Here is a 15,380-nt window from a genome sequence, read left to right as displayed (position 1 = left end):
ATTGTATTTATATAACCCTTCTGCCATATAATGTCCCTGTTATTTTTTTAAAAAAAATGGTTACTGCAGAGACTCCTTCCCAAGAGGGCTGCTGACCAGTAGAGATTTTTCTCTTGCTGACGGTCTTCTGATTTTGCTGTCAAAGCTGATTCTTTGGCAGCGTTGTTCCCTAGATTTGAATGGGGACACTTAGGAATGACTCGAGATGACTTTTGAAGGGCTGTGGACCTACCCGGGAGGGGAAATCTTGAAGATTTCCACTGCGGATAGCAGTGGAAAGTCACTGGTCTTTCATCCACCTTTTCCTTTCAGCAGACTGTTCTCAAATTTTACTTACATTAAATTAAGAAGTTAAAAAGCCTGGGTTTTAACTTCACTTTTAAAATTTTTGTTTTGCTTTGATTTTTATCTTTAAAAGTTAACTGGTTGGTTGAATACTGATTTATTTCAACTCCCTGCTGGATTTTATCTATTCTTTTTGCTTCTTCCCTTTGATCTATTTGCTGTTTTCATTAACTCCTGGCTTTTCATAAGGAAAATCAGAGCATGTTCCTGGATAGTGAAATGGCTTTTACTTGATTTATATTTTTATTGGACATTCAATACAGGGATTTTGTATTTTATCAATTTGAAAAAAAGTTTGGATCTTATTTTCCTCAATGTTTCTTTTAATTTTGGATCAAAATCCCCAGAAAATATCTTTCCTACTCCTTTGTCTGAAAAATATCTACCCACATTGAAGCAAGACACCTGTTCATTAGACAAAATGTACTAGCAAGAGAGTTTACAGGGAAGTATAAATGGACAATTAAAAGGATGCTCTTTTTTATATTGAAAATTGTTCCTGATAACATTTGGAGAGAACACACTGACCATTTCATGAGAACAGATTTATAAAACAAGTTGTGCCTGAAGTGGTTGGAGAATAATGTGATTCCTGTAATTCCAGTGCTATCTCTGGTAGTACCTTCCCTCTAAGTAGACATACAAGGAGTGTCAGACAGACTCATGCATTTTTGGCTTTATTGACAGATGTTCTGTTTGCCTATAAAAGCCACAATCACACCTAGATTTTAAACATCTGTAATTTGTTAAGTATTATGTTATTGTGTTTATTGATTGATTAAATATGACAGTCATTTTGTGTTATTAGTTACCTTGGGCTGCCTTTTGTAAAGGTTATATATTCATTGAGGTATTCTAGATGTTACTGACACTGCTGTCTTTCATCCTCTTCCTCCTTGTTTCAGTAAATCAAGCAGCAGAAAAACTTAAACCTAAATCCTGCTGTTGAAAAAAAAATCTTTATCAGGGTCACATCCAAGCCAGAAATAAACAAAATGGAGGCTGTTTGGAAAGAAGGTTCTTTATTGAGTTGCCAGAAACTTCAGTGACACAGCATGTGTTTCTGGGGTGGCTGACCACATGAAGCTGGGAGCGGCGGGTTTTTATACCTTCTTGGGCTTTTGTGTTTGGAGTTGTTCCTGTTGCTGTGGCATGAACTTGACCTAAGGTTCAGTGTGCCCTTTTGGTATTCTAATGGTGGTGGGTTAATCCTAATATGTTGTAAAGGACATGTCTTGCTTCCCTCAGGCTGGGGCTAATGGCTATGTCCTGTGTTGGATTTTTGGGTGAGGGGTTGTTGGTTCTAATTCTATCACTCTGCTATTGTTAGCTATCAGTTTTGCTGCAAGGGATTTCAAAATATTTTGTCTTGAAAGGGCTTCTGTCAGGTAGTATTTGCTCATGAACGGGGGGGGGGGGGGGGGCCTTAATCTTTCTGAATGGGATTATCAAATCTGCATTTCTACAGAGCTGATCTGCTTAGTTTCTGCTTGGGGCTATTAAGAAAAAACTGGGCCTGCTTTTCTGCCTTTAAGATCCTTTGGGGAAATATAATATTCTGCCTTTTTAATATTCCCCAAAATATTTCCTTCTCTGGGTGTGTGTGTTTGTGTGTGTGTGTGTGTGTGTGTGTGTGTGTGTGTGTGACTTCCAACACTGCCTCTATTGTATTTTTGCTCAGGAGAAAGAAACAACAAAAAGGAAGATAGTTTCCCACTTTTCCTATATTAAAACGTTCCATTGCTCTGGCTAATTTCCTGCAATCTTTCTTCCCTATAGCCCTCCTAGAATATAATCTGAACAAAGGATTGGCCAGACATATACCTGTGACTGACCAGCTCATGGTTCAGCTTTATTTTAAGCAGAGACATATATGTATCCCTTCGCATGCATGCAATCCTTGTCATTGTGTTAAAGGAAAAGTCTTCATCATGGTTCAGTCCAAGCCAGGGATAAACAACATGGCAATTGCTTTAGAAAGAAGGTTGCAGTTTATTGAAGAGGAGAGCCAGACAGAAAGATAGCTCTGGAAGAAAGGAGAAAAAAGGGTGAGCACATGTAGGGAGTGGGTTTTTATACCCTCTTGAGCCTTTTGTTTGGAGTTGTTTCCTGTTCCTGTTTGAGGCTATTTCCTGTGTCATGTAATCTGACCTGAGTCTGGGTGTGCCTTTTGGCATCTGTGGGTTAATCTTATTATGTCCTGTCTTAGAGTTTGGGTGGCGTATGTAGATTTTAGTTGTCTTTGTCTTCCTAAGCTTTTAGCTCCAACCTTCCTGGATTTACATCTGCATTTCTATAGAGCTGGTTTCTGCTTGGGAAGAGGAAGACCTGGAGCTATTAAGAAAACTGGGCATGCCTTTGTGCCTCTTTAAGATCCTTTGAGGAAATATATTTTTCTGCCCTTTTAGTATTTCCTTCTCTGGGAGGCTGACTTCCCACAATTGATTGTTGAGATTTCTGATCTACCTTACTAAAATCTGCCTTTGTGTCCAAACATGAAAATTAAAGGATGCTATAGAAAGAAGTCTGCAGAGTTTAAAAGTCTTAACATCCCAGAGTCACATTCCAGATGATTTAATTACAATGTTTAAACTTTATTAAAGTTACAAGAATATTGCAAGAATTGTCCTTGTACTTTCTTCAGAAACCTAATTATATAAATAGAAATGCACAGAGCAATTTAAACTTGAAATTTGATGTTTTCAATTGTGTTTCAAATAAACACCATGTTTTGTGGGTTTTCTTTCAGATATAAACCAAATAATCAGGTGAAACTGTTCTCAAGTTTTTTATGCTGTTTAGGCAAAATGACTGGAAATCATCTCACCTCTTGCAATCTTGTCTCTAATATTTTACTGGCTTTGGGTGGGTAGCTGTTTTGAGGTGGAGCATTGGAGTGAATCAGTGTCATGGCCGCGATTCAGAGCCTGAATCTGAGGAGGAGGTGGAGCTGGAACTGGTGCTGATGGAGGGAGATGGAGCTGCCTTTCTGGCCCCAGAGGAACGACCAGTGGAGTAGCAAGAGGCAGTCCAGGGACCCTCAGGTCTCAGAAGGGTCGCCAGAGAGGCACAAAGGGTGCAGGATGACCGAGTGAGGGGAGACGAGCTTGAAGGGACAGGCAGTAGAGCAGAAGAGCAATGGAGTTCAGGGGATGAGCAAGTGCCTCCCCCACCTGAACTCCAAGGATGATGAGTGGAGAGCAGGCAGAATCAGCACAGGGCGACCCACCCCTCTTCACAAGGCTCACTTGGAGAACAGCTTTAAGGAGACACTGTGGGGAGGGGCTTTTGTCAGGACAAGCCTTGCATTTTGCTGGCCCTGTTTGCTGTTACTGACATCTGGTTAAATTGCCCTACTGTGCTTTGTTTTGCTTTGTCATGCCTAGTCTGGCCGTGAGGGACCTTGTAGCATCACAGTTCTGCTCCAGGTAGTGCTGCATTCCCAGCAAACCCACTGTGTGCTGAGGACACCCAGGGACCAATCTCCTGAAACTGTGCTGCTCCCCTAGACTTTTAGGAGCCAGGAACTTGTGGAGGCGTGTGTGGGCGTGTTTAGAGCTTTAGCTCTGGGACTTGCATTGAACTGTGCTGCTCTCCTGGACTTTTAAGCAGCCCAGAACTCTTGGAGGCGTGTGTGTGTGTGTGTGTGTGTGTGTGTGTGTGTGTGTGTGTGTGTGTGTTTAGAGCTTGCTCTTGAATTCTTGAATAAGTTTATAGAGATTCATATAAAACTATAAGTCAGTTACACTACCAAGCTTAGGTGTGGATGTGCAATCTATTCATATTAATGAAGTTCATTTAACATTTTGCTGGAAAGATGCATTTGGATGTGTTATTCAGCTGGGTACTTCATTCCTTTATCCCTTAGGTTTAAGTCGTAGACAGCATAGACTAAGGAGCATTTTAATTATTATTATTATTATTATTATTATTATTATTATTATTATTATTATTATTATTATTATTTTATTTGTATACTGCCCTTCTCCCGAAGGACTCAGGGCGGTGAACAGGGCAATAAATACTAAAATACAAAAATACAAAAATTAAGAAAAGATTAAACATAATGCCCAATACAATACAACAATAAGTTACAATACGTTAAAAGCAATAATAAAACCCAAACCCATCAGACCAGGCCGGCTTGTTCAAACAAGTAGGTCTTTAGATCACGTCGGAAGGAGCGAAGGTCGGGCGCCATCCGGAGCTCAACCGGTAAGCGGTTCCACAAATCCGGCGCACCCACAGAGAAGGCCCTCCCCCTGGGGGCCACCAGACGGCATTCTCTGACCGGTGGCACCCTGAGGAGGCCCTCTCTGTGGGAGTGCACTGGGCAGAGGGAAATTGATGCCGGCCACAGGTGCTCCCTAAGGTACTCCGGACCCATGCCATGTGGGGCTTTAAAGGTCATTACCAGCACCTTGAATCTCACCCGGAAGACAACTGGAAGCCAATGCAGCTCACATGGGAGTATCGGGAGACTCCCAACACGACTCTTGCGGCTGCATTCTGCACCAGTTGGAGCCTCCGAGTGGTCCTCAAGGGCAGCCCCATGTAGAGAGCGTTGCAGTAGTCTAATCGAGAGGTCACAAGCGCATGAGTGACCGTACGCAAGGCATCCCAGTCTAGATAGGGCCACAACTGGTGCACCAGGCGAACCTGGGCGAAGGCCCCCCCTAGTCACAGTTACTATATGATCTTCAAAAGAAAGCTGTGAGTCTAAGAGGACTCCCAAGTTGCGGGCCCTATCTACGGGGGGTAATAACTCACCCCCCATAGAAAGAGATGGAATATTCTGAATTTCCCGAGATGCCGGTACACACAGCCACTCAGTCTTGTCAGGGTTGAGCCGAAGTCTGTTCCTCCCCATCCAGACCCGAACCACCTCCAGGCAATGGGACATGAGGCCGCAGAACAAGCCGGGAGGAGGTAATGAACCAGTATACCAGTTTCTTACTGCCACCCGGCTTGTTCCGCGGCCTCATGGCAGCGGCACTGGTCAGGAGGCAGCGAACGGTGGTTTCAGTGCGACACGACTGTCGCCTCACATATTGCACCCAATGCTGCTTCAATGTGGCTTGGCCAAAAGCGGCTGTGGAACAAGGCAGGTTTCACCCTCACCTGTCCATTCAGCTACAGCTTTGGTGGCTCTGTAGGCAGAGCTGTGAAGTTCTCTTCTCTGACAGGTCTTTGCGATCTTTCATGAGAAGTTGGAATTGATTGATTGACCTCTTTTTCCCCCAAAAAAACCTTTCTTTGTTTCCTTGCATGCAGCGGCAGCAGATTGCAAAGGAGAAACAGCATGGGGCAGGAAGTCAGGTAAGGAAAGAAAGGCAATTTATGGGGGAAGCGAGGATTTCTTTCCTTACCTGCCCCAGTTCCGAGGCTGCTTTCTGCTCAGACGTGTTGCTCTTGCCAATGGCCCGACGGCCCACTTCAATGCCTTCCCTCCCCGAGCCTCTAGTGCTCCACCTGCTGCTTTGGTCGGCCTGCCAGCTTCCACCTCAACACCTTGCCCACTGTCGCCCAGCACAGCCATCCCAGGGCTGCAGGGGCTGGCCTGGCATGGGAAGGGCATGTGCCCCACCCTCCCGCCACCATGCAGGGTAGGGTTTCCGCCCCCTCCCAGATGCCCTCGCCTCCCCCAAGCGGTTTTTTAAAAAAATAACCTGCCTTTCAGCTGCATTCCGTTTCTCTGTTCACTTCTCAGCCTTCGCTACATGTTTGTGGGACTATCAGTAAAAAAAAAATTCCATCAGACTTTCTAACTTCTTGAGATCTTGAAAACTTAGAAAGTTTGATGGAACTTTTTGTTTTTTACCGATATGCTCTGTAATGAGATTACATGAAAATGGAGGTTTTTGGAGCAGGGGATAAAAATGATAGCAAAATAGGCCATCAACCAACATTAGTCAACAGGGAAGCTCTATAAGTAGACAGTGAGAGTTATTGCTTCAGGCCTGAATGCAACACATGTAAATGAGTGATTGTGACTGTGTTACTGTATGATGAAATCTGTATGTAGTACAATGTGGATGTTTTGGTTTTTTTTTACAAATTTTATTGAATATACAATTAAAAACAAAAGTGGACATGTTACAGCTTCCCTGGCTTCAACATTGCTATTAGTATTACCCAGGGCTTTTTTTGTCATAGAACGCCCAGAACGGAGTTCCGGCACCTTTTTTGGATGGAACCTTGTAGGATAGGCAAGGCGGTTTGTATGACGTGTGAATTCCAGCACCTTTTTCTTTTACAAAAAAGCACTGGTATTACCTCATATAAAGAGGGGGGAAAACAAAAAGAAAAAGAAAAAAGTTACATTGTAGCAAAATGTGCATATAACATGTGAGTTTTCTAGTGAACATTCTTTCATTCGTCTACAATGTAATCAAGTATCTTTCAATTCTATCCTGTAAAAAGTTTCTAAACTATCAACTAATCAGTCGGTATTCATCCCAGCATTCCTCCTTAACTCTAGCCATTTATATACATTGTTCCAAATTTCATAATAGTCCTTTTCGGTTTTGTTTTTGATCTCCAATGTTAACCTATCCATTTCAGCGCACGATAGGACTTTGCTTATTAATTCTTCTTTCCTTTTTCATTTTTTAGCGTAAGCCAGTCTTGCTGCAGTACAATGTGGATGTTTGATAGCTTTTTAAAAGGCATTTTCTGAGGAAAACAGCATTAAAATGTTTTTTTTAAAAAAAGACATTTAAATTATGAGAAAGCTGGCTGTTATTGGTTATATAAAGCTATAGGGAAAAATCAACACCTAATGAGGATTAGTGTACTTAGATTTACACTTGCTAATGGGCATTTCATATATGCTAAACAATTTATCTCATTTTCCTTGCTCAGTATCTCATTTGTGTTAGGGATATACTCATTAAGACACATTAAGGAAATGATATTGCTTATTCTATAATGTGAAACTGCCTTGTACCTCTAAACCTAACCCACACATTATTAGTGGAATGAATCCAGAGAAAACTATTATCCAAAATAGGGAAAGAAAGTAATTCAGAACAAGGGCTTGTCCTTTGTCAATGGCCTCTATTCTCTTGAAATGGCTTTGTATGCTGATCTTAGGATCCTTATTGTGAGTTTGTGAATAAATTACTTTGATTTATTTTGGCAGCCATTGGTGGACTATAATTATGTGGAAGCAAGAACAATCAGCCATTTGTGCAGAATAAGAAAGTCATTAGGAAACATCTTTGAGTTAGTTGGGTTTGGTTTAGAAAACAATAAATGAGAACTTTTGTGTGTTAAACGTTTAAAAGGAAACAAAATGTACTTTGCATTGGTTTAATAAATGATTATAATAAATTTTAATTTATGAAGTAGAAAAATAGTACAAATATATTAGGAAAAAATGCCACAGACATGATCACTTTGGCCGTCCCCAATCTGGTGCCCTTTAGAAGTATTAAAATATTACTCTCATCTTAATCTGAATAATTGATGCCATTGTTGTGACTTTGTTCTCCAATGTATACTACTTTGAAGAAGAATGGGTTACTGTGTTTGAGATTGACTCTTTGAAGAACCAGTTTCTACTCAAGTCTTTCACCCAAGTAGAATTGTTATCAGACGTTTTCAATGGCCAGTGGGAGAAATGAGTTCCACAGGCTGCATTTTTGTGTCTAATGTCCACGGGAGACCTTTACACCACTAGAAGAACTTATCTGTGTTATTCCAAAATAAACAACAGATACAGCTTTTATTATAAAGTTCTTGAACTACATGATACAATTGAGTATAAAGTCATTGTAAGCATTTGTTGCATTTTCCAAATGGCAATTTTGTCAACCAAGGTTAGGCACAGTAAAGTAGTTCAGAAGTCCTTCATTTCTATCTTTTCTATCCCACATACTTTTGACAATATACAGATTTTATCCTCTTCCTCTGTTAATATTTTTATCTTTACTTCATAGCTTCTCACCATCTGTGCACCTGATATAAAACATCATGATAAAACCTGCCAGATGAAGCTGTTTTTCATCTCTCTGTATAGCCAACTGCTATTGATGTTGCAAAAATCTGGCTTAAAAAGGAAAATAATTATAAAATGATTGGTTTATATTTCCTTTGTTGGAGAAAATAATATTTTTTTAATATTGTAACAGCTGCCTAATGTTGGCAGGCATTCAAGCTGACAGTTTATCTTAAAGTTTATTTGCTTTTTGGCAGTTATAGCATAATAAAGAGATCTCTTTCATCTGTATGTAAGCCTACATACATTATATCATATATTTACTGATGTTGGGATTTTAAAATAAATTTTGTAGGTGAAGGATTTTCTGGGGAAAAAACCCTTAATTACCCATTTGTCCCTTTCTATAAAGGGCAAAAAGTAAACTGGAAGTAATTTTGACACAACATTGTTTAAATGCTTCTGTGGCTTAGAGCTCAATACTTCATAGCTATACATTAACCATACATTAATTGACATTGCTTTGCTCAGGTAAAAGGGATACTGTATGTGTCATTCCTCACAAAGTAATTGGATTTACTTACAATATTTGTGGGCCATCTTTGAGAGCCAATGTCTCCTGGGACAGTTCCAACAAATATATATTCACACAAAAAACATCCCTCTCCTACTCAGGGTTATGATAACCAACTGCTATAACTAAAGGATCCCTGAAAGAAAAGAAGGGAATGGACATAACTGGTTCTTGGCCTGTCTACAACTAGTTATCTGTGAGAAGGCTCCAGAAAGTTTTGGATCTGTTTGTTTATGAATAACATTGAATAACATTTATTATATTTTTATGATTGTTTGCAGGGTACGCGATGGCTCAATGGTTAAAATTGCTGAGCTTTTCAGCTAGAAAGTTGACAATCTGGGTTCCAGGCCAGAGTGCTGCGTGATGCAGTGAGCTACTGTTACTTGTGCCAGCTCCTGTCCACCTAGTAATTTGAAAGTATGCAAATGAAAGTAGATCAATAGGTACCACTTTGGTGGGAAGGTAACAGCTCTCTGTGTTGTCATGCTGGCCAAATGACTGTGGAAATGTCTTCAAATAGCACTGCATCAATGGCCTTGAAATTGACATGAGCACTGCCCTCTAGAGTCAGAAATGACCAGACAGTGGAAATAATTATCTTTACCTTTATGGTTGTTTGGGAAAATTAAAACAAAAACCTGGAAAATGACAAGCCATTTCTGTCTTGTCAAGAAAGCCACATGAATGTATTTATTTAGTCTCTAAGAAATGTGCTCATGGGCATCTTTACCTTTCATATTGTTTGATAGCTGCCTTAGAAGAACGGTTATCCTGAAAGATGGTCATTTATTTATTTATTTATTAGTCTGTCTGACTCCTTAGTGACTCTAGGTGGCTTGCAGTTAAAAGGAAAGGAAAAAGAAAAGGGGGTAAAATCCTAATATGGGTGACCTCAGATTAGTCACTCCCTTCCAATCCAAGGAAGAAGGCAGTGATCAACCACTTCTAAAATCTTGCCGGAGAAACTATATGAACTTGTCCAGGCATTTTCTGAGAAATGACAATTAAATGGAAGAAAAAAAAATACTAGCTCTTTATAATTTCTGGGGAAAACAAGTGATACAAGCAGCAAAAGAGATCTGACACTGGCACAATTCTGCAAACATATATCTGTAAAACCTGTTCTCTGATACACTACATCAGGGGTGTCAAACTGCTGGCCCACATTATCCAGAAGCCGCACCCACCCCATTGCCGGTAATGGCAAAATTGTCCCCATACGTTGCACAGCATCACGTGACATCGCGAGTTTGACATGTCTGCACTACACTAACTCACAAAGAGAATGAGCTGGGTTTGCAGGTATGCTAAACCACAGCAAACCAAGATGAACAATAATAAACCTTAGCATTTTGTTTACATGTAACTTCCATTTCTTAAAGTGATTTGGTTAAAAATGTTGAGATAATATGCCAATATCTAGTTAGAAACATAGAGTTTGAATGACTCAGATCAGACATCACATCCACATTTCTGCTTCATCAGGAATTCAAATTCCAGTCTCTGCTTGAAAACATCCAACAAAGAAGGAACCTACCACCAGTGTAACTGATTCCACTAATTCCATAATATTTTTATTGTTAGGAAGTGATAGAACTTGCCTTTCTATAAGGTATTTATTATCTTACATGTCTTACATTCCTGAGTGAAAGAGAACCAGCTTTTAGCCAGTTTCTTCATGCTTTTATCCTTTCTGCTTCTCAAAATCAGTTCCAATTCATTTGAATCCATATTACTAACAACTATAGTGAGTCACTTAACAACTGTGGCAAGAAAAGTCATAAAATGGTGCAAAGCTCACTTAAGAATTGTCTTCCTTAACAACAGAAATTTTGAGCTCAATTATGATCATAAATTGACTATCTGTAAAATAGATCAAAAAGGCCCTGTAAAATCAAAATTAAATCTCCATTGATTCAGCTTTAGGTTTAATTTACCACTTTTGCAGCTGTACCTCATTATTTGTTCATTCATTTTGCAATTAATAGCTATTTCATAAGCCTTTTTCACCATTATAATAGTGCAACAGATACAAAAAACTTTTGCTTATCTTTGTTAACATTTCATTGTTCCTTTCAGTTTTCTAATCTATTATGATAGTTTTGAAAGTTATTTTTGTCTCCTAATGTATTACTAAATTAAATTTTCAGGCAATTTATTAGGTGCTCCCTGTGTCTCATCATCCAAGTCATTAGTGAGTAATACAAAGCGCTTTAAGGTTCACTTGTTACATCTTGAAAGGAGGATCTTTTATCCCCCTTTTAAAGCTGGTTGCATCAAAGATAACTTTGAAGACTCATCAATGAGCTCTTCTTTGATGCACTTATATTCCTGGCCAGTTTGTTGTATCCAAACTTGGCAGGTAGTTATATTTGATAGAAAACCCTGACAGTTAACTTGTGACACCAGGAGTTGAAAGATCAGCACATCAACCTACCCCTCATTGTTAACAAAGGCATCTGCAAGATGACTTGGTTTTTATATTGGAAGAACCTTTGGAAACCAGCATGAAATTGCTGGATACAATAGAACAATATGGTGATGTAGCAGGTTTGATAATAAATAGAGAAAAAACTAAAGTTTTGACAAAGAACAGAAAAACAGAAAACACAACTTGAAAAAAAAACTTCAAATAGTCAAAAAAAGTTAAGTATTTGGGAGTCTACTTAACAGCAAGATATGCAACAATAAAAGAGGATAACTACGTAAAAATTACTAAAACAAACAAAACTGGGCTTAGAAAATTGGAAAAATCTCCAACTTTCAATGTTGGGGAGAATAGCTACAATTAAAATGAACATTTTACCGAAAATATTTTTCTATTTCAAACCATTCCCATAAAATTAGAAAAAGCGTTCTTTGACAAACTGAACACCATAATATTGAAATTTATTTGGCAAGGGAAAAAAGCACGAATTAAAGTGAAAATGTTACAGCACGTTAGAGAAAGGGGAGGATTGGGACTCCCAGATTGGAAGTTATATTACCAAGCAGCTATTCTAATGTGGATTAAAGAATGGATAACACTATTATACCTAGAGGGACATGACCTGCAGATCGGCTGGCATGCCTTCCTATGGTATGGGAAGAGTAAAGCGCATAGATATTTTCAGAACCACACCATAAGAAACGTACTTCTCTTAGAATGGGAAAAAATAAAGGAAAAAACTTATATTAAGATACCTGAATGGCTTCCAACAATGGAAGCTTTTGCTTACCCAAACTTAATTAATTATGATAAACTTGTAACATACAAGGACTTAGTGGATAATGAAGGAAGATTGAAATCTAGACAAGACCTACAACAACAAATTATTGATCTAGCATAGTGGCTATACTTACAAATTCAAACAAGATATGAAAAAGACTTGAAAACAATGGGGCTCTACAAAGAACAGACAGAACTCGATCGTATATTGTTAAAAACACATGAGAAGCTGATTAAAAAACTTTACAGATTTCTGCTTAATTTAAAGATGGAGGAAGAATAAGTTAAAGAAACAATGATAATTTGGGCAAAAAATGTTGGTCATACTATAGAACTTGAAGAATGGGAAAAGTTATGGGATAGAAATATTAGATTAACTAAAGCTGTATCATATAAAGAAAATTTGTATAAAATGTTTTATAGATGGCACATGACACCAGTGAGACTAGCGAAAATGTTTAAAAATACTCCAAATGTTTGTTGGAAATGCAGCCAAAGACCAGGTACTAATTATCATCTCTGGTGGACATGTTTTAAAGCTAAAAGGTTCTGGCTCAAGATGCACTTATGGTTGGAGAAGATGGTTAAAAAACAAATAGAATTTAAACCAGAATTGTTTTTGTTAGGAATGATAGATCGCAATTATGATAAAGAGACTGGGTATTTAATATTACATGTATTAACAGCAGCGAGAATTATGTATGCCCAATATTGAAAAAATGAGAATTTACCAACTGAAGAAGTGCTAATTAAGAAAATATTAGACTGTGCAGAAATGGATAGATTAACTTTAAAGATTAAAGAAAAAGAGCATTTAGTCTATTATAGAACTTGGAATAAATTTTATCAATGGCTAGATAAATGAATTAGAGAGAAACGAATGTGACATTTATTTTTGACCTTATTCTACTAAGAAAAATATCATAGATTGAAAATTTAACATTGTTTACTATAATTTGCTATATCTATTACTGTTATTAATCATTATTTTTACTATTTCTATTGATATATATCTACCCAGACAATATGCTACAGTATATTGAATGTTATTGGGGGAAACCCCAACCTTTCCCCCAACTTTCCCGCTATCCCAACCTAGCCCTTCATTTTCCTCCCCAACCTTATAAAAACCAATAAAATTTACATTAAAAAAACAAAGGCATCTGCAATGTTTTATCAGAATAATGTGGTAAAATCTTCAGCAAGACTGCAGTGAGGTGATAAAAGAAGACCAAGTTTAGAGTCTTTGCAATGAAGGAAGTGGCACAGGGCTGACTTCCCTCAGAATCCCTGAAGCCTTATCTGACTATTCCGAGGCAGTCAGTCAGTCTGGTGAGATTCTTGTAATATAGATGACTAACAATAAAGCTTTTGCTTGAGACTATACATGCATGACAAATAACACAATAAATCCAATCCCTTAAGGTCCGTATGCTGTTAGGATACATATAGAAAAAGTTCAGCTTGTATAATTACATTATGATGCCCATTTTGTCATTTGTCCCTCATGGACAACAATATTCCTAGTTTATAGAATGTCAACTTATGTTAAACTTAATTGATTCTCAGATACTAGTGTATATTAATTACCAAACTGGGCTACCTCAGCCAGGGTCCCTTTGATTCACTTTTATGCAGGTAAACAATAGAAAACTTGCATTAGCTGACTGACTGATTTGCATTTCAGAGCTAGAATGGATTATTCAGAAACAATTGAGATACATAAAAAATAACCACATTAAAACCACTGTCACATCTCCCATGTATGAAACTTGTTGCAGGACGCCGATTAGAGTGAATAAAGTGGTGACTATCCATTTCTGTTATGTTTCCATTCCTAGAAAGAGAAACAAACAGCATACTTTCTAATTATCTGTGACAGTAGCAAACTAATAAGAAATCTCTATTTAATAAATAACAGTTATCCAATTATTATATGCCCTGTTTAATTCATAGGCAGGCTTGAAAACACCACCAATATAATAATGTGTTTTGAGACTGAAACTATAAATACCATTTTTAACTGGCAATTAAAGAAATCACCCTGTCACAATTTCACCTAAGCCACCTATGTTTTTTTTCAGCAAGGTACTGAAGGATTTAATCTCTTTTTATGAAATGTATTTCCTTTTAAATTGCTAGAAGTAAGATAATTTGATGCCATCTTGTGTTTCACATTGTCAATATCCAATCACTAATTGCTCTTGCTATTTGTTCTATAGTACTGCTTTCTAGAGTTTCATATTTTAATTCAGAAAAGAACAGAAAGGTTGGAAGGGATCTAGCTCAATTCTCAATTCAGTCTAAATATCTACTATTGTGATATCCCTGATAGCTGGCCCCACCCCTGTTGAAATACCTTCAACAACTAAGAGTTCATCATCATTGTTACTCATTGTTAGTTTTTTTCCTAGTTCAACTGAAAGCTAATTTCTTGACATTTAAACTTGTTCTTGTCTTGTTCATATTATATAATGAACTCTCTTTGAATGAAAAAACCATCCTCAAATACTATGCAACAATGCTGAGCAACACTAGCCTGGTAAGAAAAATGTGCATTCCAGAACAGATGCAAAATTTATGTTGGCCTTGAGAGGTAGTCCAGAACAGAAAACCAAAATCATAAATACTAATATTACTTTTATTATTAAGGTTACAGTAACAGAATCTTGCAAATCTGAAAGTATTTCCAACCTCCCTGCCTTTACATTCCAGGAGAGTCAATTCTGAGATGCTTTCTCAGATTATATTCCTGGTTTGGACTCAGATTTCATTTATCTAATAGTTGTCTACAGTACTTTTTTTGTAAAAGAAAAAGGTGCTGGAACTCACGTCATAGAACCTGCCTTGCCTACCCTACAAGGTTCCATCCAAAAAAGGTGCCGGAACTCCCTTCCGAGCGTTCTGTGAGGGAAAAAAAGCACTGGTTGTCTAGGCCAGAGGTCCCCAACCAAAAGCACCAGGGACTGCATTCATAGAAGACATTTTTTCCATGGACCGGTGGGGGGGGGAGGGGGAGGTTTCATTATATTTATTTTAAATTTTATAAATAAATAATGCACTTTATTTCTATTACTATTACATTGTATTAGATTAGACCAGTGACTTTCTGCTTATAAGAAAGTGGAAAGGAAAAGAGACAATTCTAAACTCAGCCTTCCAGCAAAACAAACCAAAGACCCAGCACGCTTAGGAAGTGCTGAGAAAACCATTCAGACAGAGAGGGGGGAGGGAGGGAGGGAGGGAGGGAGGGAGGGAGGGAGGGAGAGAGAGAGAGAGAGAGAGAGAGAGAGAGAGAGAGAGAGAGA

This window comes from Vipera ursinii, assembly GCF_947247035.1.
Source record: "Vipera ursinii genome assembly, chromosome: 4".
In the NCBI taxonomy this organism is placed as follows: Eukaryota; Metazoa; Chordata; class Lepidosauria; order Squamata; family Viperidae; genus Vipera; species Vipera ursinii.
The sequence above is the reverse complement of the archived record's forward strand: the minus strand, read 5'-3'. Positions refer to the sequence as shown.